Here is a 22,072-nt window from a genome sequence, read left to right on the forward strand (position 1 = left end):
ATGGAGAAGATTGTGCGAAAAAAACTAGTGGAGCATCTGGAGCGAAGGAACTTTGTAACACAGCATCAACATGGGTTCAGGGATGGCAGGTCCTGCCTCACAGGGTTACTTGAATTCTACGACCAGGCAACAAAAATAAGGCAAGAAAGAGAAGGGTGGGCAGACTGCATATTTTTGGATTGTCAGAAAGCCTTTGATACAGTGCCACACAAGAGGCTAGTGCGAAAGTTGGAGATGCAGGCTGGAGTGAGAGGGAAGGTACTCCGGTGGATAGAGGAATACCTAAGCAACAGGAGACAACGAGTCTGTGTGAGGGGTGAGGTCTCAGATTGGCGAGACGTCACAAGTGGAGTCCCGCAGGGGTCAGTCCTTGGACCTATACTGTTTCTGGTATATGTAAATGATCTCCCAGAGGGTATAGATTCGTTCCTCTCAATGTTTGCCGACGATGCAAAAATTATGAGGAGGATTGAAACAGAGGATGATAGTAGGAGGCTACAAGATGACCTGGATAGACTGAGTGAATGGTCCAACAAATGGCTGTTGAAGTTCAACCCGAGTAAATGCAAAGTAATGAAACTAGGCAGTGGAAACAGGAGGCCAGGCACAGGATACAGAATAGGAGATGAAGTACTTAATGAAACAGACAGAGAGAAAGATCTAGGAGTTGATATCACACCAAACCTGTCTCCTGAAGCCCACATAAAGAGAATAACGTCTGCGGCATATGCGAGGCTGGCTAACATCAGAACGGCGTTCAGGAACCTGTGTAAGGAATCATTCAGAATCTTGTACACCACATATGTAAGACCAATCCTGGAGTATGCGGCCCCAGCATGGAGCCCGTACCTTGTCAAGCACAAGACGAAGCTGGAAAAAGTCCAAAGGTATGCTACTAGACTAGTCCCAGAACTAAGAGGCATGAGTTATGAGGAAAGGCTACGGGAAATGCACCTCACGACACTGGAAGACAGAAGAGTAAGGGGGGACATGATCACAACCTACAAAATCCTCAGGGGAATCGACCGGGTAAACAAGGATGAACTTTTCAACACTGGTGGGACGCGAACAAGGGGACACAGGTGGAAGCTGAGTACCCAAATGAGCCACCGAGACGTTAGAAAGAACTTTTTCAGTGTCAGAGTAGTTAGCAAATGGAATGCATTAGGAAGTGATGTGGTGGAGGCTGACTCCATTCACAGTTTCAAATGTAGATATGATAGAGCCCAATAGGCTCAGGAATCTGTACACCAGTTGATTGACGGTTGAGAGGCGAGACCAAAGAGCCAGAGCTCAACCCCCGCAAGCACAATTAGGTGAGTACAATTAGGTGAGTACACACACACACACACACACACGAGAAGATTTTGAAATTATGAAAAGAATCTTCTCAAAAATGACCTCGACAAACTGGAGGAATGGTCTAGAAAATGGCTGCTAAAGTTCAACTTACGAAAGTGTAAAGTAATGAAACTAGGCGAAGGGAGCAGGAGGCAGAACACAAGGTATCATCTGGGAGGTGAAACCCTGAAAGAGTCAAAGGGAGAGAAAGATCTGGGGGTTGATATCACACTGAACCTGTCCCCAGAGGTCCACATGAAAAGGATATCATCAGCGGCATATGCTAGACTAGTCAACATAAGAACTGCCTTTAGAACTTGTGTAAGGAATCGTTCAGGACCCTGCATACCACTTATGTCAGACCAATCTTGGAATATGCAGCGGCAGCCTGGAGTCCATACCAAGAAAAACACAAGACAAAGTTAGAGAAGATTCAGCGGTATGCCGCCAGGCTCGTCCCGGAATTGAGAGGAATGATCTACGAGGAATGGCTAAAGGAGCTGAACCTCACGTCCCTGGAAAACAGAAGAGTAAGGGGAGACATGATAACCACCTACAAAATTCTCAGGGGAATTGACAGGGCGGACAAAGTCAAATTCTTTAGCACGGGTGGGACACGAACAAGGAGACACAGGTGGAAACTTAGTACCCAGATGAGCCACAGAGACGTTAGAAAGATTTTTTTCAGTGTCAGGGTAGTTAATAAAGGGAATGCTCTAGGAAGTGATGTGGTGGAGGCTGACTCCATACACAGTTTCAAATGTAGATATGATAGATCCCAGTAGGCTCAGCAATCTGTACACCAGTTGATTAACAGTTGAGAGGCGGCACCAAAGAGACAAAGCTCAACCCCCGCAAGCACAATTAAGTAAGTACAAATAGGTGAACACACACACACACACACACACACACACACACACACACACACACACACACACACACACACACACACACACACACACACACACACACACACACACACACACACACACACATTGTAAATTGGGTATTGAAAGAGTGTGCAGGAGCACTTTGCCTACCACTCTCCATAGTGTATAGTAGGTCACTGGAAACGGGGGACCTACCAGAAATATGGAAGACTGCTAATGTAGTACCAATATACAAAAAGGGTGACAGACAAGAGGCACTGAACTACAGGCCAGTGTCCTTAACTGGTATACCATGCAAGGTGATGGAGAAGATTATGAGAAAAAACCTAGTAACACATCTGGAGAGAAGAGACTTCGTGACAACCCATCAACATGGGTTCAGGGAGGGTAAATCTTGCCTTACAGGATTGATAGAATTCTACGATCAGGTGACAAAGATTAAACAAGAAAGAGAAGGGTGAGCGGACTGCATTTTTTTGGACTATCGGAAAGCCTTTGACACAGTACCCCATAAAAGGTTGATGCATAAGCTGGAGAAACAGGCAGTAGTAACTGGTAGGGCGCTCCAGTGGATAAGGGAGTACCTAAACAATAGGAAGCAGAAAGTTACAGTGAGGGGTGAGACCTCAGACTGGCGTGAAGTCACCAGTGGAGTCCCACAGGGCTCTGTACTTGGGCCTATCCTGTTTCTGATATACGTAAATGATCTCCCAGAGGGTATAGACTCATTCCTCTCAATGTTTGCTGACGACGCCAAAATTATGAGAAGGATTAAGACAGAGGAGGACAGCTTGAGGCTTCAAGAAGACCTGGACAAGCTGCAGGAATGGTCGAACAAATGGCTGTTAGAGTTTAATCCAAGCAAATGTAATGTAATGAAGATAGGGGTAGGAAGCAGGAGACCAGATACAAGGTATCACTTGGGAGATGAAATACTTCAAGAGTTCGAGAGAGAGAAAGACCTGGGGGTTGATATCACGCCAGACCTGTCCCCTGAAGCTCATATCAAGAGGATAACAGCAGCAGCATATGCCAGGTTGGCTAACATAAGAACGGCCTTTACAAACTTGTGTAAGGAATCTTTCAGAACATTATATACCACATATGTCAGACCAATCCTGGAGTATGCGGCACCAGCATGGAGTCCATATCTAATCAAGCATAAGACTAAAATGGAAAAGGTTCAAAGTTTTGCCACCAGACTAGTACCCGAGCTGAGAGGTATGAGCTACGAGGAGAGACTACGGGAATTAAACCTCACTTCGTTGGAAGACAGAAGAGTTAGGGGGGACATGATCACCACATTCAAGATCCTCAAGGGAATCGACAGGGTTGATAAAGACAGACTGTTTAACACAAGGGGCACACGCACTAGGGGACACAGGTGAAAACTGAGTGCCCAAATGAGCCACAGAGATATTAGAAAGAACTTTTTTAGTGTCAGAGTGGTTGACAAATGGAATGCATTAGGAAGTGATGTGGTGGAGGCTGACTCCATACACAGTTTCAAGTGTAGATATGATAGAGCCCAATAGGCTCAGGAACCTGTACACCTGTTGATTGACAGTTGAGAGGCGGGACCAAAGAGCCAGAGCTCAACCCCCGCAAGCACAACTAGGTGAGTACAACTAGGTGAGTACACACACACACACACATACACACACACACACACACACACACACACACACACACACACACACACACACACACACACACACACACACACACACACACACACACACACACACACACACACACACACACACACACACACACACACACACACACACACACACACAAACACACACACACACACACACACACACACACACACACACACACACACACACACACAGGAATGTGTGAAAGGAATGGAATTTTAAGGAGATGGCTATCCCGGGCTGTTAGGGTTTCAGAGACTACATAGCAGGCACCATGACAATGGGAGGACCAAGGATAGTAGTAGCAGTAATATATAATCCTCCACCAAATGACAGAAGACCCAGTCAAGAGTACGAAAGCAACAACATGGCAGTTAACACTATAATTGAGAGGGCAGCCTCTTCTGCCTGTAGAAATAGTTCCCACCTGCTCATCATGGGGGACTTCAATCACGGCAGGATTGACTGGGAGAACAAGGAACCGCATGGAGGCGAGGATACGTGGAGAGCCAAACTACTGGAGGTGGCGACTAGAAACTTCTTAACCCAGCATGTCAGTGAACCCACAAGGATGAGAGGAAATGACGAACCAGCGAGACTCGACCTGGTTTTCACCCTGAACGACTCTGACATAAGAGAAATCAGTTTTGAGGACCCAGTAGGAATGAGCGACCACAGTGTATTGGTGTTTGAGTACCTGATTGAAGAAGTGTTACTGAACTCGAGGAGGGATACCAAAACCAAAAGGTTAGCATACCGAAAGGGAAACTATGAGGAGATAAGAAAATGCCTAGCAGATATAGCATGGGAAACAGAGCTCAGGGAAAAGACGGCCTAAGATATGATGGAATACATCACGCAAAAATGCAAGGACGCAGCAAACAAGTTTGTCCCAGTCCAAAAGGAAAACAGTGAAATGAAGATGAGAAACCCATGGTTTAATCAGAGATGTAGGCTAGCTAAGCAGCAAAGTAAAAGGGCATGGAGAAACTATAGGAATAACAGGACACTGGAGAGCTGAGAAAGATACCAGAATGCCAGGAATGAATATGTTAGGATGAGAAGAGAGGCAGAAAGACAATACGAAAATGACATCGCAAGCAAGGTAAAGACTCAGCCTAAATTGCTGCATAGCCACATCAGGAGAAAAACAACAGTAAAGGAACAGGTTATGAAATTAAGGATAGGGGCAGAAGGATTCACTACAAACGACAAGGAAGTGTGTGAGGAACTGAATAAGAAATTCCAAGAGGTCTTCACCTTAGAGCAAGGAGAAATCCCAGAGATAAGAGAGGGAATAGCTAACCAGGAACCACTGGAAGAGTTTGAGATTACCAGCGGGGAAGTAAGGAAGTGTTTACTAGAATTGGATGTGACAAAGGCTATAGGCCCAGATGGAATCTCCCCTTGGATACTAAAGGAAGGAGCAGAAGAACTGTGCCTCCCGCTCTCCATGGTGTATAACAAATCACTGGCAACAGGGGAACTGCCAGAAATTTGGAAAGCAGCTAACGTAGTTCCGATATACAAGAAAGGGGATTGACAGGAGGCACTGAATTACAGACCAGTGTCCCTAACCTGCATACCATGCAAGATAATGGAGAAGATTGTGCGAAGAAAGCTAGTGGAGCACCTGGAGCGAAAGAACTTTGTAACACAGCATCAACATGGATTCAGGGATGGCAGGTCCTGCCTCACAGGGTTACTTGAATTCTACGACCAGGCAACAAAAATAAGGCAAGAAAGAGAAGGGTGGGCAGACTGCATATTTTTGGATTGTCAGAAAGCCTTTGACACAGTGCCACACAAGAGGCTAGTGAAAAAACTGGAGATGCAGGCTGGAGTGAAAGGGAAGGTACTCCGTTGGATACAGGAGTACCTAAGTAACAGGAGAAAACGAGTCAGTGTGAGGGGTGAGGTCTCAGATTGGCGAGACGTTACGAGTGGAGTACCGCAGGGGTCAGTCCTTGGACCTATACTGTTTCTGATATATGTAAATGATCTTCCAGAGGGTATAGAATCGTTTCTCTCAATGTTTGCCGATGATGCAAAAATTATGAGGAGGATTGAAACTGAGGACGATAGTAGGAGGCTACAAGATGACCTAGACAGACTGAGTGAATGGTCCAACAAATGGCTGTTGAAGTTCAACCCGAGTAAATGCAAAGTAATGAAACTAGGTGGTGGAAATAGGAGGCCAAACACAGGATACAGAATAGGAGATGAAGTACTTAATGAAACGAACAGAGAGAAAGATCTAGGAGTTGATATCACACCAAACCTGTCTCCTGAAGCCCACATAAAAAGAATAACGTCTGCGGCATATGCGAGGCTGGCTAACATCAGAACAGCGTTCAGGAACCTGTGTAAGGAATCATTCAGAATCTTGTACACCACATATGTAAGACCAATCCTGGAGTATGCGGCCCCAGCATGGAGCCCGTACCTTGTCAAGCACAAGACGAAGCTGGAAAAAGTCCAAAGGTATGCCACTAGAATAGTCCCAGAACTAAAAGGCATGAGTTACGAGGAAAGGCTGCAGGAAATGCACCTTACGACACTGGAAGACAGAAGAGCAAGGGGAGACATGATCACAACCTACAAAATCCTCAGAGGAATCGACCGGGTAAACAAGGATAAACTATTCAACACTGGTGGGACGCGAACAAGGGGACACAGGTGGAAACTGAGTACCCACATGAGCCACAGAGACGTTAAAAGGAACTTTTTCAGTGTCAGAGTAGCTAACGGATGGAATGCATTAGGCAGTGATGTGGTGGAGGCTGACTCCATACACAGTTTTAAATGTGGATATGATAGAGCCCAGTAGGCTCAGGAATCTGTACACCAGTTGATTGACAGTTGAGAGGCGGGACCAAAGAGCCAAAGCTCAACCCCCGCAAGCACAAATAGGTGAGTACAAATAGGTGAGTACACACACACACACACACTCACACACACACACACACACACACACACACACACACACACACACACACACACACACACACACACACACACACACACACACACACACACACACACACACACACACACACACTGTGTGTGTGTGTGTGTGTGTGTGTCATCTGTGTGTGTGTGTCATCTGAAATGTCATCAGCGGCATATGCTAGACTGGCCAACATAAGAACTGCCTTCAGAAACTTGTGTAAGGAATCTTTCAGAACCCTGTATACCACTTATGTAAGACCAATCCTGGAGTATGCAGCTCCAGCCTGGAGTCCATACCTAGTTAAACACAAGACAAAGTTAGAGAAGATTCAGCGGTATGCCACCAGGCTCGTCCCGGAACTGAGAGGATTGAGCTACGAGGAAAGGCTAAAGGAGCTGAACCTCACATCCCTGGAAAACAGAAGAGTAAGGGGAGACATGATAACCACCTACAAAATTCTCAGGGGAATTGACAGGGTGGACAAAGACAAACTCTTCAGCACGGGTGGGACACGAACAAGGGGACACAGGTGGAAACTTAGTACCCAGATGAGCCACAGAGACGTTAGAAAGAATTTTTTCAGTGTCAGAGTAGTTAATAAATGGAATGCACTAGGAAGTGATGTGGTGGAGGCTGACTCCATACACAGTTTCAAATGTAGGTATGATAGAGCCCAGTAGGCTCAGGAATCTGTACACCAGTTGATTGACAGTTGAGAGGCGGGACCAAAGAGCCAAAGCTCAACCCCCGCAAGCACAATTAGGTGAGTACAATTAGGTGAGTACACTCACACACACACACACACACACACACACACACACACACACACACACACACACACACACACACACACACACACACACACACACACACACACACACATACACACACACACACACACACACACACACACACACACACACACACACACACACACACACACACACACACACACACACACACACACACATACACACACACACACACACACACACACACACACACACACACACACACACACACACACACACACACACACACACACACACACACACACACACACACACACACACACACACACACACACACGAGAAGATTTTGAAATTATGAAAAGAATCTTCTCAAAAATGACCTCGACAAACTGGAGGAATGGTCTAGAAAATGGCTGCTAAAGTTCAACTCACGAAAGTGTAAAGTAATGAAACTAGGCGAAGGGAGCAGGAGTCTGAACACAAGGTATCATCTGGGAGGTGAAACCCTGAAAGAGTCAAAGGGAGAGAAAGATCTGGGGGTTGATATCACACCGAACCTGTCCCCAGAGGCCCACATGAAAAGGATATCATCAGCGGCATATGCTAGACTAGTCAACATAAGAACTGCTTTTAGAACTTGTGTAAGGAATCGTTCAGGACCCTGTATACCACTTATGTCAGACCAATCTTGGAATATGCAGCGGCAGCCTGGAGTCCATACCAAGATAAACACAAGACAAAGTTAGAGAAGATTCAGCGGTATGCCACCAGGCTCGTCCCGGAATTGAGAGGAATGATCTACGAGGAAAGGCTAAAGGAGCTGAACCTCACGTCCCTGGAAAACAGAAGAGTAAGGGGAGACATGATAACCACCTACAAAATTCTCAGGGGAATCGACAGGGTGGAGAAAGTCAAATTCTTCAGCACGGGTGGGACACGAACAAGGGGACACAGGTGGAAACTTAGTACCGAGATGAGCCACAGAGATGTTAGAAAGATTTTTTTAAGTGTCAGGGTAGTTAATAAAGAGAATGCTCTAGGAAGTGATGTGGTGGAGGCTGACTCCATACACAGTTTCAAATGTAGATATGATAGAGCCCAGTAGGCTCAGGAATCTGTACACCAGTTGATTGACAGTTGAGAGGCGGGACCAAAGAGACAAAGCTCAACCCCCGCAAGCACAATTAGGTAAGTACAATTAGGTGAGTACACACACACACACACACGCGCGAAAACAGGTACACAGAGAATGACAAGAATGTGTGTGAAGAACTCAACAAGGGATTCCAAGAGGTCTTCACAATAGACCCAGAGGTGAAGTCCTTGAGCTAGGAGAGGTGGTATTAAACCAGGCGACTTTGGAAGGATTCGAAATTACCAGAGATGTGGTTAAGAGGCATTTGTTGGATCTGGACGTGAGAAAGGTCCAGACGGAATCTCACCATGGGTACTAAAAAAGTGTGCAGAAGTACTTTTCGTGCAACTCTCTGTGTTGTATAGTAGGTAACTGGAGATGGGAGACGGGAAACGGGAGACTTACCAAAAATATGGAAGACGGCTAATGTAGTCCCAATATACAAAAAGGGTGACAGGTAAGAGGCATTGAACTACAAGCCAGTGTCTTTAACTTGTATACCATGCAAGGTGATGGAGAAGATCGTGAGGAAAAACCTAGTAACACATCTGGAGAAAAGGGACTTAGTGACACACCACCAATTTTGGCTCAGGGATGGCAAATCTTGCCTCAGTTAGTTGTTTAATAGTATTCTACAGTCGGGTGGCAAAGATTATGCAAGAAAGAGAAGGTTCTACAGACTGCATTTTCCTGGACTGTCAGAAAGCCTTTGACACAGTACCTCATAAGAGGCTTTCACATAAATTTGGGAAATAGGCAAGAGTAACTCGTTGCATGCTCCAGTGGATAATGGGGTACTTAAGCAATAGGAATCAGAGAGTTTGTGAGGGGTGAGTCCTCAGATTGGCGTGCAGTCACCAGTGGAGTTCCATTGGGTTCAGTACTCGGGCCTATCCTGTTTTCAATATACGTAAATGATCTTCCAATGGGTCTAGACCAATTCCTCTCAATGTTTGCTGAAGATGCCAAAACTAGGAGAAGGATTAAGACAGAGCAGGACAGCATGAGGTTTCAAGAAGACCTGGACAATCCAATGGAGTACCTTCCCTTTCTCTCCTGCCTTCATCTCCAGCTTTTGCACGAGCCTCTTTTGTGTTACTGTGTCATAGGTTTTCTGGCAATTCAAAAATATGCAATCTGCTCTCCCCTCTCTTTCTTGCCTCATTCTTGCTGCCTGATCGTAAAATTCAATTAATCCTGTGAAGCAGGACTTGCCATCCCTAAACCCATGCTCTTGTTGTGTTACAAAGCTCTTTCGCTCCTGATGATCCTCTAGCTTTTTTCGCACAATCTTCTCCATCAGCTTGCATGGTATGCAAGTTAGGGACACTGGCCTGTAGTTCACTGCCTCCTGTCTATCCCTCTTCTTGAATATCGGGACTACATTAGCAGTTTTCCAAATTTTTGTCAGTTTACCTGTTACCAGTGATTTGTTATACATCATGGAGAGTGGCAGGCACAATGCTTGTGCTGCTTCCTTTAGTATCCATGGTTATATTCCATCCGGGCCTATAGCCTCTGTCACATCCAACTTCAGCAAAAGTTTCCCTACATCCCCACTGGTAATCTCAAACTCCTCGAAAAATACCTGGGTTAACTAATGACTTCCTGAAATTTCTTATTGAGTTTCTCACACACTTCCTTGTCGTTTGTAGTGAATCTGTCTGCCCCTATTATCAGTTTGATTACCTGTTCCTTCACTGTTATTTTTCTCCTGATGTAACTGTGCAGCAATTTAGGTTGAGTCTTTGCCTTGCTTGCTAAGTCGTTTCCATATTGCCCTTCTGCCTCTCTTCTCACCCTGACGTATTCATTCATGGCTCTCTGGTATCCTTTTCTGCTCTCAAGTGTCCTCTAATTACTATAGTTTCTCCTCGCTCATTTACTTTGTTGCTTTGCTAGCTTATAATCTCTGCATAAATCATGAGTTTCTCATCTGCATTTCATTTTTTTCCTTTTGAACTGGGATAAACGTTTCTGCTGCCTCCTTATACTTCTACATGATGTATTCCATCATGTCTTGGGTCGTCTTTCCGTTGAGCTCTGTTTCCCCTGTTATATCCGATAGGAATTTTCTTATTTCCTCATAGTTTCCCTTACAGAATGCCAGCCTTTTGTTCTCAGTTCCCATCCTGGCGTACTTTAACCCTACTTTGACTAGATACTCAAACGTCAGTACACTGTGATCGTTCATTCCTACTGGGGACTCAAAGTCGATTTCCCTTATGTAGGAGTCGTTCAGAGTGAAGACTAGGTCGAGTCTCGCTGGTTCATCGTTTTCCCTCATTCTTGTGGATTCCCTGACATGCTGGTTTAAAAAGCTATTTTATTGCCACCTCCAGTAGGTTAGCTCTCCATGTTTCCTCTCCTCCATGCGGTTCCTTTTTCTCCTAGTCTACCCTTTCCGTGATTGTGTGTGTGTGTGTGTGTGTGTGTTTGTGTGTGTGTGAGTGTGTGTGTGTGTGTGTGTGTGTGTGTGTGTGTGTGTGTGTGTGTGTGTGTGTGTGTGTGTGTGTGTGTGTGTGTGTGTGTGTGTGTGTGTGTGTGTGTGTGTGTGTGTGTGTGTGTGTGTGTAGGTGTACTCACCTAGTTGTGCACGCGGGGGTGTAGCTCTGGCTCTTTGGTCTCGCCTCTCAATTGTCAATCAATTAAGATTTCTGTGTCTACTGGGCTGCTCTATCAAATCTACATATCAAGCTGTGTATGGAATCTGCCTCCACCACATCACTATTTAATGCATTCCATTTTTAACTACTCTCACACTGAAAAATTGTTTCTAATGTCTCTTTGGCTCATTTGGGTACTAAGTTTCCACCTGTGTCCCCTTGTCCGTGTTCCACCCGTACTAAAGAGTTTGCCTTTGTCCACCTTGTCAATTCCCCTGAGAATTTTGTAGTGGTTATCACGTCTTCCCCTTACTCTTCTGTTTTCCAGTGATGTGTGGTCAGCTCCCTTAACCTTTCTTCGTAGCTCATACCTCTCAGTTCCGGGACTAGTCTGGTGGCATACCTCGGAATCTTCTCTAACAATAACCCGGGCAATAACTAGCCCGGGCTAGGGTGCCCGGGCATCATTGCCCCCCCTGGCGTGGGCTCCATTCCCCACCAGGGGCCCCCCCGGGTGCTGATCCCCACCCAGGAGCCCTCCAGTGAGGATCCCCACCCGGGGCCCTCCGGTGAAGATCCCCACCCGGGCCCCTCCAAACAGTAATGGTACAGATGACTCTACAACAGAAGATGATGGTGACTTCCGACTAGTCAAAAACAAAGGAAGCATGAGACGGGACAGGATACAGCGACAGGGTGAGCAGCAACAGCAGCAACATCAACAACAAGACGAAGACAGTGAGTGGCACACCCTAATCTTTCCTGCAATGGGATTGACAGTAGTAGAGAAGTACAGATGGATTATTAAGGCTGCCCACACCCAGAGAGCAGAGTATCGCATAGAGAGCAGGTATATCGCAAAGTGGAGAGGTATATTGGCAGCCCGTCCTTATGTGACAACGGTCAACGATTGGATCACAGAACGTGGCAATGTGATCGCCCAATTAGGTGTGGGTATTGCAGGGGCTCTCACGACACCAAGCAGTGTCTGCCAGGCATACACCGAGTGGGGGTGACGGGGTAATACCTAAATGTGTCAACTGCAAGCAGCCCCATCATGCTTGGAACATGTATTGCAGGAAGAGGCGTGACTGGCAATGCTCGAGAAGGACACCGACGCAAACAGCAGGTGGACCAGTGAACAGATGCGGGAATGGCATCGTGAACAGTACCATAGCAAGCCAGGGTCTAGTCCGGGAGCCGGCCCAGGGTCCAGCCTACAGTAGGCAGACAACAGTCTGGGGTAGTGGTGGAGTGACCCACCACCACCCCACACAGGCCCAACCGGACCCCCTCCCTCTCACAAACCCACTCACCTCTACCCCACTCACTAGTCCCAACCCTACCTAACTCACTAACCCTAACCCTACCCCACTCACTAGTCCCAACCCTACCTAACTCACTAACCCCAACCCTACCCCACTGAACAACCCCATTCCTGCCTCGTCACCCATACCTCCCAACCCCTCCCAGTCAACCAGCTCTTCTGCCTCCCAGGCGACCCTCCCTCCCTCCTAACCAACCACTCCCTCCCCTTCTTCTCACCCACCTACCCTTCCCCCTCCTCTTCACTCACCAGCCAACACTTTACTGGATCCTGATAAAACAATGCCGCTCGATATGGAAGCAATGATTACCCACGTGATAAAAAAATCGCCCACTCATGCAAGAATTAATGACCAAGCAAAATAAACTTGAGAATACCCTATGTACAATCCAGAAGACCCAGGAGAATATACTTCAAATTCTGCAGGGCCTGATACCTGCCTGAACATACCTGGACAGATTATTGATGACCACCACATGGAGGACGACTATGAATCGCTGGGGGGTAACTCTTCACTTAAACAATAATGCCCTACATATAATCAACCTATATGTGCCACAGAGTAAACTTGACCTTGACACACTGCCTGAATTTGTTAACGAAGAATCTACCCTGCTGGTTGGTGACCTTAATGCCAGGCATCCACACTTTGGTGCCAACTATCATCAGCCCAATGTCAATGGACGGAAGCTGTCTCTGTATGTCAGGGGAAGTGAAAACCTTAGAGTCCTGGGTGATAAACAGCCAACTCACCTCAGAGGCCGAAGATTGGACTATGATCTCCTGCTGACTGCACAGGACACAGATGCCAGTACACACATTGTGCACAGTTTATGAGGTGACCACTGGGCACTGATTACCACCGTCGACATGTGCAAGAGAAGGAAAGAGACAAATATAAGAAAAAAAGATTATTACTCGGACCAGATATGAGGCCGCTTTTCATAAACAGGATGAGTGACTGGTTCAAAGATTACCAAATCCCAGAAGACACTGATATATTTGTTAATCACCTCAGTCACAAAATTGAGCACTGTCTCAGAGTTCCGCGCCATATATCTGGGCGAAGTAACCCTCAAAAGTAGACAATAAAATGGTATGAGAACGACTACATACAGATGCTCAATGCAAATGTAAGGAGCATGAGTAGAGAGTACCAGAGACATCCCACTGAAAGCAGCCAAGAGCTGTTTAAAACTGTGTCAAGTAGCCAGGGAAGAGAAGATTAAAGAGCGGGAAAGACAATGGCTTGAATTGTCTATTGGAAGAGAAACATCTGCAAGACAAGTGTGGACAAAAATTCAGATAGCTAAGGGGGGCAGAGCCCGGCCTGCGGCTCACAAAGACCCCCAGGGTAAGGCCGAGGAACAAATTCACAAGTAGAGTGATGCAGCGTCCTTCTCCTCTCTCCCTGAAGAAGTAAGCAGGGAACAGCTCCTCCGACATAAAACAGAAGGATTAGTATAACAAGAGCATAATCTAATGATGACGAGTATGGGGAACCAATCACCGGCCAGGAATTAAAGGGGGCTACGAAAAAAGGTAAAAGTATAGCAACTGGTGAAGATGACGTCACCTACGACATACTCAATGCTCTGTGTGAAGTGTCTGGGAATCCACTACTCCACCTGTTTAACAAGTCATTCCTAAGTGGTGTGTTGCCCACACAATGGAAACTTGCAATAATTGTCCCCATACCGAAGCCCAATGACCCTGGCAATTACAGACCAATCAGTCTCATTTCATGCACTTGCCAGATGCTTGAAAGGATCATCCTAAACCGACTGTTGCACAAAGTAGGCAGGTCTTAGGGGAAGGGGTCAATGGATTTGTTAATGGACGGAGCACAGCAAATTGTATAGTTAATTACCTGGCTAATGACACAGCTAAATACTCTGTATTTGTTGACATCAAAGGAGCTTTCGACAAAGCATAGGGGGATTGCGATCCTGGACGAGCTTGCATGCATGGGTGTCAAGGAGAGACTCATGAAATGGATTGAAGGCTACCTCACAGGGAGGGAAGCCAAGGTCTGCTTCAATGGAGCAGTCTCAAGAACATTGAATATGGAACTCGGTAACACCCCCCCCCCCCCAAGGAGGAGTCTTAAGTCCCACACTATTCAATGTACTTATGAACGACATTACAAATATTGATTTCCCGGAAGGAACACAACAAGTGGGATATGCAGATGATGTTCTAATACAAGCTCCCACCTTGGGAAACATTATACAGTCCATTGACCTCCTCGGAAGGAAATGTACTGAGCTCGGTTTCACTCTCTCCTCAAACAAGACAAAGGCATACTCTCCTCACAAGAGGGGAGAAAATGAAGAAATACAAATTAATGGTGTAAAACTGGAATGGGTCGACCACTATCGGTACCTTGGCGTCACTGTCGACTCTAACAAGGGGGAGAAAGTGGAGCTCAATCAACCCATAGGAACATGCAAAAGTCGACTCAGAGCACTGAGAGCTATTACCTGGAATGGACATGGAGCCTCTATTGCCGTGCTTAAAATGATGTACACAGCCTATGTGCGCTCCGACATAGACTATGCCGCACCGGTTTTGTGCACCTACTCCCAAAGCGATATGAAAAGGCTCGAAAGCATTCAAAATGAAGCCATGACAATCATTCTTGGAGTCCCAAGAACTGCCTAAACGTCTAATCTACGAGAGGAGTTGCCCCTCCCCAGTGTTTAAAGCAGAATTAAGGAACTGAATGCTAAGCTTGCAATTAGGATCGACAGAGATCCCCATTACAATGATATTGCTAAGAAAAAACTGAGCTCTGTGTTACTTACAGGTGGAAACAGGAGAAGCAAAAAATGGCATCACAGATCAGCCTGCTACCTGGAAGAACCTCACCTGCTTGAGCAAGCCCGTGAGCTCCTGCCTGTAGAGAGGTTACCTCCCTGGGAGGATGACTCATGCAGGATTATCATCAATAAAATGGTAACGAAAAAATCCAACATGATACCACAAGAAATGAGGCACAAGTATCTTGACGACATTTATAAAGAAGCCGGGGATGAACTAGATCAAATCTACACTGACGATCATCTAATCTTGTCAATGGCATGGCTGGTGCAGCATACAATGTAATTAAGGATAATGCTTTCCAATGTAGAAATGAAGAAAAAGCGCGTATTGAGAACTATGCCACTTCAACGCAAGCAGAGCTAACTGTCATTGTTATTGCGTTAAGGTTTCTTGAACGGAACGCTAATGGTGCAGTGATTTGCACTGATTCAAAAGCAGCACTGCAAAGCCTATGTAAAAGTCGGGAAGAAAATCTTGCAATAGTCGCTGAAATTAAGAGAGCTGTGAGAGGACTTACCAATCATGGAAGAATCATCAAGTTTCTGTGGATCCCCTCCCATGTTGGTATATGTGGGAATGAACGAGCAGATGTGCTGGGTGCTGAAGGAGACGATATTGAATACTTCATACCCAAGACTCTTCTACAAATTAGGGGTATTGTCAGGCAATATCACCGTGACAAGGTAACTGAGGATAAAAGCACAAACCAGTGAATCTGTACGATGGTACAATATGTTGAAGCTGGCAATCCCAATCATTATGGACGAAGAAGAGGGAGGACGCGGGAGAGAATCAGTAATAGCGAGAATCCGTCTTGGATATAAATATCCATGGCGATTCGGAATGGAAACAAGAGTTGATCAGCGAAGTTGCAGAATCTGTGATGAGAGTGACGGACACTGCTTTGACCACTACCTACGTGAATGTGAACACCTGAGAGACATTAGAAATATGTGTAGAATAATAAACCCCACATTGTTTGAGTTAGGAAAACACTATTTGTCAAATATTAATACTGTTCTTAAAAGATTCCCCCATTTTGCACCAGCAAGGTAACGTAAGGTTTTAAGGGTTGACAGATGTTAATCTTCTTATTTGAGGAGCTGTTCACTTGAGACAGTTAAGCAAGTCCCAGCTGTATCTGGGTACAAAGTGACAGGATGAACAACCCAGCGGGTTTTCTTCCTATTCGGGAGTGTTGTACATGCTGCTATGGCAGTATGTAAACCCACAGGATGAGTGGCGCTGCCCAATAAACTCGCCCCTCAGGGCAAAATTTTAAATTTAAAATTCTCTAACAATGTCTTGTGTTTAACTATATAAGTTTCTAAAGGCAGTTCTTATGTTGGCCAATCTAGCATATGCCGCTGATGATATCCTTTTGATGTGGGCCTCTGGCGACAGGTTCAGTGTAATATCACCCCTCAGATTTTTCTCTCTATTTGATATTCGCAGGTTATCACCTCCCAGTTGGTCCATTCTGTTCAGCCTTCTGCTTCCTTCGCCTAATTTCACTACTATACACTTTCCTGAGTTGAACTTTAGTAGCCATTTTCTTGACCACTCCACTAGTCATTCCAAGTCGTCCTGCAGTCTCTGTCTATCGTCCTCTGTCTTGATTCTTCTCATAATGTTTGCACCATTAAAAACATTGAGAGGAATTAGTCTATACGTTCTGGAAGGTTGTTTACATTTATTAGGAATAGGATGGCTCCAAGTACAGAGCCCTGTAGAATCCCGCTAGTGACAATTTGCAACTCTGATATCTCCCCGCCTCACAGTTACTTGCTGTTTCATGTTGCTTTGATAGTCCCTTATCCACTGGAGCACCTTACCTTTTACTCCTATCTGTTGCTCCAACTTTGAAACAAAATTTTTTGGGGTACTGAATCAAAGGCTTTGGACAGTCCAAGAAAATGCAGTCTGCCCACCTTTCACTTTCTTGCATAATTTGTGTTGCTTGGTCATAAAATTTTATTAACTCTGTGAGGCACGATTTACCATCTCTGAACCCATGCTGGTGGTGTGTTACAAAGCTATTTCCCCCAAGATGCTCTATGAGCCTTTTCCTCACGATCTTCTCCATCACCTTGCATGGTGTACAAGTTAGGGAAACTGGCATGTAGTTCAGCGCCTCGTGCTTGTCACCATGTTTCTTTATTTGGACTACATTAGCTGTGCTTTTCGATGAGTCTCCTGTTTCCAGTGACCTGTGATACAGCATAAAGAGTGGCACACTTAGTGCCCCTGCACCTTCTTTTAGTATCCACGATGAGATTCTGTCAGGCCCAGCGGCCTTTGTCACATTCAGCTCCAACAGATTCCTTTTTACCTCATCACTAGTGAGGTCAAATTCCTCTAAGGTTGCTTGGTTTGCCTCATTTAGTGCAGAGTACATCTCCTGGTTCTATTGTGAAGACCTCCTGGAATCTCTTGTTGAGTTCTTCACACTCACCTTCTTGTCATTTTCTGTGTATTTGTTCTCTTTTCTCAGTTTCATCACTTGCTTCTTCACTGCTGTTTTCCTCCTGATGTGGTGTCTAGGTGTATAACCAGTCTTAAGACTGGTTACAACGTTTTTTGTGTAACTAGTCTTAAGACTGGTTACACACCTAGATGTTACACTTAGGATGTTAACAAACACCATCATAGGTTCAGAGAAGTGAAGTCATGCCTAATAAACATTCAAGAATTCTTTGATAAAGTAACAAGAATAATGCAGAACAAAGAAGCATGGGGCAGACAGCATATTCCTGGACTACCAAAAAGCCTTTGATACAGTTCAGCACAAGAGACTGCTATTAGAACTTAGGAAGCAGGCGGGAGTAAACGGAAAAGCCCTAGCTTGGGTATAGAATTAATAAACAGGCAGGAGCAAGAGGGTAACTGTGACAGATACTACTACTCACATCTCCCCGCCATAGGGCGCTTGACAGCTGAGTGGACAGCGCTTCGGATTCATAGTCCAGAGGTTCCAGGCTCGATTCCCGGTGGAGGTGTAGACAAATGGGAAAACATTTCTTTCACCCTGATGCCCTCATTCACCTAGCAGTAAATAGGTACCTGGGAGTTAGACACCTGCTATAGACTGCTTCCTGGGGGGGGGGGGTAACAATAAGAATGCCTGGTCGAGGATCGGGACGCTAAGCACCGAAATCATCTCAAGACGACCTCAAGATCTCAAGATAACCTCTACACATGGTAAATTGGTTTGAAGAAAATATGTGTTCCTGTTGGCCACCGAGTGCTGTTGAGATTTGGGTTATAAGTCTAACAACTTCCAATTCCTTTAACAGTCAGTGTGATTCAATGGGTAAAGTACTGAATACGCTAAGGTGCATGGTGCCCTGGCTGTCCAGGATCGATCTCTTCAGATCGATCGAGTTTTCAGTTGCATATAGTCCTAGGGACCATTCAGGCTTGTTCGCATTTGTGTTCCTCACGTGTGCCCCAAAGAATGAGGTGATTTGATAAAATACCATGCCGAAGATTACCAACCGAGGGCCGGCAGGGGGATGGAAATAGCCTCGGCTACCATCCTCTTTTGTCCAGTCGTGTTGGTCGAGCGGTTAAGGGATCCTGTACGCCAGCAGAGTGCTCCTGGCAGTATGGGTTCAAGTAACTTCTGGGGTGTGAGTTTTCAGTTGCATATAGTCCTGGGGACCATTCATGCTTGTTCGCATTTGTGTTCCTCACGTGTGCCACAAAGAATGAGGTGATTTGATAAAATACCATGCCCAAGATTAACAACCGAGTGCCAGCGGGGGGATGGAAATAGCCTCGGCCACCATTCTCTTTTGTCCGGTCATGTTGGTCGAGCGATTAAGGGATCCTGTACGCCAGCAGAGTGCTCCTGGCAGTATGGGTTTGAGTCACTTCTGGGGTGTGAGTTTTCAGTTGCATATAGTCCTGGGGACCATTCAGCCTTGTTCGCATATATATATATATATATATATATATATATATATATATATATAACTGAAAACTCACACCCCAGAAGTGACTCGAACCCATACTCCCACAACTGGTATGTACAGGGACGCCTTAATCCGCTTGACCATCACGACCGGACAAAAGGAAGTGATAGCCTAGGGTATATGAACCACTTCCCCGCCGGCACTCGGATGGTAATCTTGGGCATAGCATTTTATCAAATCACCTCATTCTTTGGGGCACACGTGAGGAACACAAATGCAAACAAGCCTGAATGGTCCCCAGGACTATATACAACTGAAAACTCACACCCCAGAAGTGACTCGAACCCATACTCCCACAACTGGTATGTACAGGGACGCCTTAATCCGCTTGACCATCACGACCGGACAAAAGGAAGTGATAGCCGAGGCTATATGAACCACTTCCACGCCGGTACTCGGATGGTAATCTTGGGCATAGCATTTTATCAAATCACCTCATTCTTTGGGGCACATGTGAGGAACACAAATGCAAACAAGCCTGAATGGTCCCCAGGACTATATACAACTGAAAACTCACACCCCAGAAGTGACTCGAACCCATACTCCCACAACTGGTATGTACAGGGACGCCTTAATCCGCTTGACCATCACGACCGGACAAAAGGAAGTGATAGCCGAGGCTATATGAACCACTTCCCCGCCGGCACTCGGATGGTAATCTTGGGCATAGCATTTTATCAAATCACCTCATTCTTTGGGGCACACGTGAGGAACACAAATGCAAACAAGCCTGAATGGTCCCCAGGACTATATACAACTGAAAACTCACACCCCAGAAGTGACTCGAACCCATACTCCCACAACTGGTATGTACAGGGACGCCTTAATCCGCTTGACCATCACGACCGGACAAAAGGAAGTGATAGCCGAGGCTATATGAACCACTTCCCCGCCGGCACTCGGATGGTAATCTTGGGCATAGCATTTTATCAAATCACCTCATTCTTTGGGGCACACGTGAGGAACACAAATGCAAACAAGCCTGAATGGTCCCCAGGACTATATACAACTGAAAACTCACACCCCAGAAGTGACTCGAACCCATACTCCCACAACTGGTATGTACAGGGACGCCTTAATCCGCTTGACCATCACGACCGGACAAAAGGAAGTGATAGCCGAGGCTATATGAACCACTTCCCCGCCGGCACTCGGATGGTAATCTTGGGCATAGCATTTTATCAAATCACCTCATTCTTTGGGGCACACGTGAGGAACACAAATGCAAACAAGCCTGAATGGTCCCCAGGACTATATACAACTGAAAACTCACACCCCAGAAGTGACTCGAACCCATACTCCCACAACTGGTATGTACAGGGACGCCTTAATCCGCTTGACCATCACGACCAGACAAAAGGAAGTGATAGCCGAGGCTATATGAACCACTTCCCCGCCGGCACTCGGATGGTAATCTTGGGCATAGCATTTTATCAAATCACCTCATTCTTTGGGGCACACGCGAGGAACACAAATGCAAACAAGCCTGAATGGTCCCCAGGACTATATACAACTGAAAACTCACACCCCAGAAGTGACTCGAACCCATACTCCCACAACTGGTATGTACAGGGACGCCTTAATCCGCTTGACCATCACGACCGGACAAAAGGAAGTGATAGCCGAGGCTATATGAACCACTTCCCCGCCGGCACTCGGATGGTAATCTTGGGCATAGCATTTTATCAAATCACCTCATTCTTTGGGGCACACGTGAGGAACACAAATGCAAACAAGCCTGAATGGTCCCCAGGACTATATACAACTGAAAACTCACACCCCAGAAGTGATTGAGGTGATTTGATAAAATGCTATGCCCAAGATTACCATCCGAGTGCCGGCGGGGAAGTGGTTCATATAGCCTCGGCTATCACTTCCTTTTGTCCGGTCGTGATGGTCAAGCGGATTAAGGCGTCCCTGTACATACCAGTTGTGGGAGTATGGGTTCGAGTCACTTCTGGGGTGTGAGTTTTCAGTTGTATATAGTCCTGGGGACCATTCAGGCTTGTTTGCATTTGTGTTCCTCACGTGTGCCCCAAAGAATGAGGTGATTTGATAAAATGCTATGCCCAAGATTACCATCCGAGTGCCGGCGGGGAAGTGGTTCATATAGCCTCGGCTATCACTTCCTTTTGTCCGGTCGTGATGGTCAAGCGGATTAAGGCGTCCCTGTACATACCAGTTGTGGGAGTATGGGTTCGAGTCACTTCTGGGGTGTGAGTTTTCAGTTGTATATAGTCCTGGGGACCATTCAGGCTTGTTTGCATTTGTGTTCCTCACGTGTGCCAACAGAATTTCCAACTCTACTTTCCGGGCCATTTCACTCGGTCTGGACATAACATGACAGTTTATGCCCAGATTTAGGAGAGTGACTTGGTCCTCAGTGAGGTTAATTCCTGCAAGGTTCAGGAAGCCATCTCTTGGTCGTGGAATTGCCATAGGTCCTCCATATAATGTTGTTAGTTTCTTGATAATCCTTGTTTCAGTGCTGAGGTGATGTTGGTCTGTGAGGATGTCGAGGTGTTGTTCAATGCGGGTACGGATACTATGCGGTACGGTAGAGTTGGAAATTCTGTTGGACGACATATTCGACCTCGAGACACA

General features: G+C 46.0%; 1 protein-coding gene across 1 annotated transcript in view; it reads right to left on the reverse strand.

Annotated features, from left to right (window-relative positions):
- The window catches only part of LOC138349767 (G-protein coupled receptor Mth2-like), a 249,037-nt gene that overhangs the window by 201,475 nt on the left and 25,490 nt on the right, over window positions 1-22,072 (reverse strand). The window lies entirely within an intron of this gene.

Source organism: Procambarus clarkii, chromosome 54 (genome assembly GCF_040958095.1).
Source record: "Procambarus clarkii isolate CNS0578487 chromosome 54, FALCON_Pclarkii_2.0, whole genome shotgun sequence".
Taxonomy (NCBI): Eukaryota; Metazoa; Arthropoda; class Malacostraca; order Decapoda; family Cambaridae; genus Procambarus; species Procambarus clarkii.